Source organism: Merops nubicus, unplaced genomic scaffold (assembly GCF_000691845.1).
Source record: "Merops nubicus isolate BGI_N331 unplaced genomic scaffold, ASM69184v1 scaffold36387, whole genome shotgun sequence".
NCBI lineage: Eukaryota > Metazoa > Chordata > Aves > Coraciiformes > Meropidae > Merops > Merops nubicus.
The window spans coordinates 34,681-38,148 of NW_008618982.1; positions in this window are offsets into that span (position 1 = coordinate 34,681).

Consider the following 3,468-nt stretch of genomic DNA (forward strand, 5'->3'; position numbering starts at 1 on the left):
CGGGGCCTGTTCAAAAGCTTTAGGGAAATATTGCTTGATCCAGAGCTGACACTTTGAGCCTAATTAACCAGAGCAGTAGTTCTTAATGTAGAGTGAGCTTTACTGCAGCAGATGCCAGGTGGTCACATCCTACGTGGCTCTGGAGGGTTCAGGGGACTTCTCTCACTTCATAGAAGCCCCAGCTGAGCTACTGCTCCGTTATTTTTGCAAGGAGGGTCCAGCCACAGCCCAATGTGGTGTTGTTTTTCATGTGGATGGAACATACCGCAGCCAAATGTTGAACACACTAACATCAACAGAGCCTTTTCCCCAAGCTAAACATATTACAGCATCAGCAAATTACAGGGCACTGTAAGTTAGACTCCCTCTTGTGCAGGCTGTGCTTACTGGGCTGAGGCCACTTCCCTCCCTGAAGGAGGACACAGAGCAGAGACAGAGGGTTTGGTTCCTCCTCAGTCTCCTCTGCTCCTTCCCCAGGGCTGGGTGCTTGTCCTGGTTGCACTTCTGCTCATGCTCCCAGAGCACACATCCCATGCATACTCCTCATGGGATGCTTTAGTCATGTTGCACTATGCCAGTGACCAGTAAACTTTCACAAAAGAGGTCTGGGGCAGTGGTAAGACACCTTCATCCATTAAAAAAGCTAAAAAGCAAGCAGAACACATGGGAAAGGACTGGCTGCCCCATTCTGCCCCCAGTTTCTGAGCACCTGAAGTCAGGAAAGGTTCAAACAGCTCTTCAGAGCACCTGCTTTGAAATCCTAGAGCCCCGTAAAGAAGCAGACGTGGCTCACTGACAGGTGGGTTTTGGCCGATGTGTTTTTTACCAGACCTTTTCTAGAGAACTGCAAAGTGTGGAGAAACCCCATTGCAGGTCTGGGAAAAACAATCATTAAAATGAAGCGCTGAGCTCTTTTCATTGGAAAAACAACAAATTCAGCCCACACTCTCCCATCCCCCTTACCGCAGCTGGCAGCTTTGCTCGCAGGATGACCTGGGGCCACCAGCTCCAGCTCCGGTCGCCTGTGGCAGAGCTCTGCCAGCTCTGGTGTCAAGGCTGTGCCACACACACCCCTCAGTGCAACCACCTCTCCAGGAGCTGTATTTAAGAAAGGCCCTAAAAGAAGCAGCAAAAGAGGAGCACACGGAGGTAAATGATTATTTACAGCTGCTGCGTGGGGAGCGTTACACAAGGGGAGGGTGGAGCGCGTTCCACCGCCCTTCCATGGCTTGTGGGCAGAAAAGCCTATCACCACCATGGTGTTCCTACTCCCCCAAGACAGAGTTAATGCTGTTTACCTTGAATAAGAATGCTATTTCTTGCTTTTTTTCCCCTTGGCTGAGCTTGTTTTCATGGCTCGCCTGCTGTTCTCCTGCTAGGGGAGCTGGCTCAGAAGGCAGGCAGGAGTGCTGGACTGGGAGTACCAGCATCCCACCCCTCCCACCTGCTGGACGTTGCTGTGTGGTTCCCAAATCAAAAACCAAAGCCCTTGCCTGCAGCAGGAGGGGAATCCATGGCAGGAGAGAGCAGTACTAGCACCAAGCAGCTCTCATGTAGATAGGTCTTTCTGAGGAACCAGGGAAGTAGGAAAGCTTGGCACTAGTTAGCAGATGTTCGTCCCTCCCTGCCTCCTGCAGGAGTCTTTCTTGTCTTTGGTTTTTTAAAACCCTCTTGCACACTCTAGGGCACTGGTGAAGGCTGTCTTTGTACCCCCCAGCCCTGGGAATCTTTGCTGGGAATGCAGATGGAGTTCCTTAATAACTGTGATGAGATGGTTTGTTCTCAGCCTTGATGAGAAAATGCAGTTCGTGTGTCAGTCACATCCTTCACCTTCCCTGACAAGAGTCAGTGATGTACCTTTCACAGGTGTGGTGTTTTGTGATGTGGTAGGTGAAGTACAAAAATATCCTGGTAGGAATGGGACTTGTGCAATGTCCCAGACAGAATGTGCCACCAGCTTGTCTAACCCAGCCCGGATGTGCCAGTAGGAACAGCCTGCTACCGTCACATGGACCTGGTGATGCAAGGTCTTTGGAAAAGTCCTTTCTTAAGGAGGAGGACCTGGACAACTGCAGAGAAGGGCAGGAGAGGAGCAGAGCCCAGCTGCAGAGCAAGGCAAAAACTGAACGAACATAGCTAAATATAGAAAACTTAACATCCAAATTCAAGATCCTGATGTGAAACTTACTTTCTGGGCCTGACTGACAAACTGGACAGAAGTGGAGGGCAGTTTATGTGCCTAGGAGACAAACCCAAAGGATAGGTTGCCTGGTTCTTGGCCCCCAGCCCAGGCAGGACCCACCAGCCAGCAGCTGCTTACAGCCCCTGTGGCAGCAAAGCAGAGGCACTCCCAGGTTCCCATGGCCAGGGGCTCCTGGTGTCTGCAGCAGGTCTCTGTAGGAAACGGAGACCCTAGAAACATCAAGTCCCTGATGCAGTATGCTAGGAATCCAGGCAGGGCTTTTCTGGAAAAGCTGTAGGAGTTGGGATGTTGTCCAATCGAGCACATGAGGCTCAACAAAGGAGTGTTTTTCTCTTTCTGCTCAGTGATGCAGATGCCACAGCACGCAGGACTTCTGCAGGGACTGCAGACAGGGCCAAAAGCAATGTGCCATAGAAGAGCAAGCGCCTTGTCACAGGCTGGGCTTCTAGAAGAAGGGAAGTGGCAACCAGGCAAATTAAAGAGCCAGTAAGATTGGAGGATGGAAGAGTCTAATAAATGGGGATAACGAGGAAGTCCTTGCAACACTGTGTTGCAATCAAAGGGCCAATTTGGAAATTCCAGGTTAGCTGGCCAGTTGGATGAAAAGCTTCAGCTGAAATGTGTTTTTTGAGCCTGTGGCTGGTGGGGTAAACTGCAGCACCCACTGAAAAATGAACGCACCTAGAGCAGGTCTGTGATGAGCAATCCTGTGACACCAGCCCTTTTCCTCAGCCGGTTAGTGGATGCTAAGGTGGGGGGGCAAACAACATTGCAGGGGCATATGTCCTGGTGGATATGCACACAAATGGGTGCCTCTTGCTGGCAGAACTCTTTGGCCAGGTGATAGGTCCTGCATTGCAAGATCTGACTGCAGCCCTGCCACTGGGCAAAGAACTGGCTGCAGAATTACTCTTCAGCTAGATGCAGGTATAAGGTCTTAGAGAAAGGTGCTGCTACTGTTGGCATCTTTTAGATGTCCTTTATGAAAACACTGAGATAATTTTACATCGCTGTCAATTCACTGGCTGCCCTGGAGTACCATAAGTCTTCACACTCAGGACAAAGGCTCGAGCTCTTTCAATCTGGTTACTCATCTAGATTTGTAGACCTGCTACAGTTTTGCATCTCCAGGAAGCTACTGGTATTTCTGGGGTCTGCTTTTAAGCAGAAGTGCTGCATTACCTTCTTCCCCTCAGCAATGCCATTATTGCTGCTTCTGCCTTTTATTAAAAACATTCTGAGCTTGTATGAATATTTCACAAACA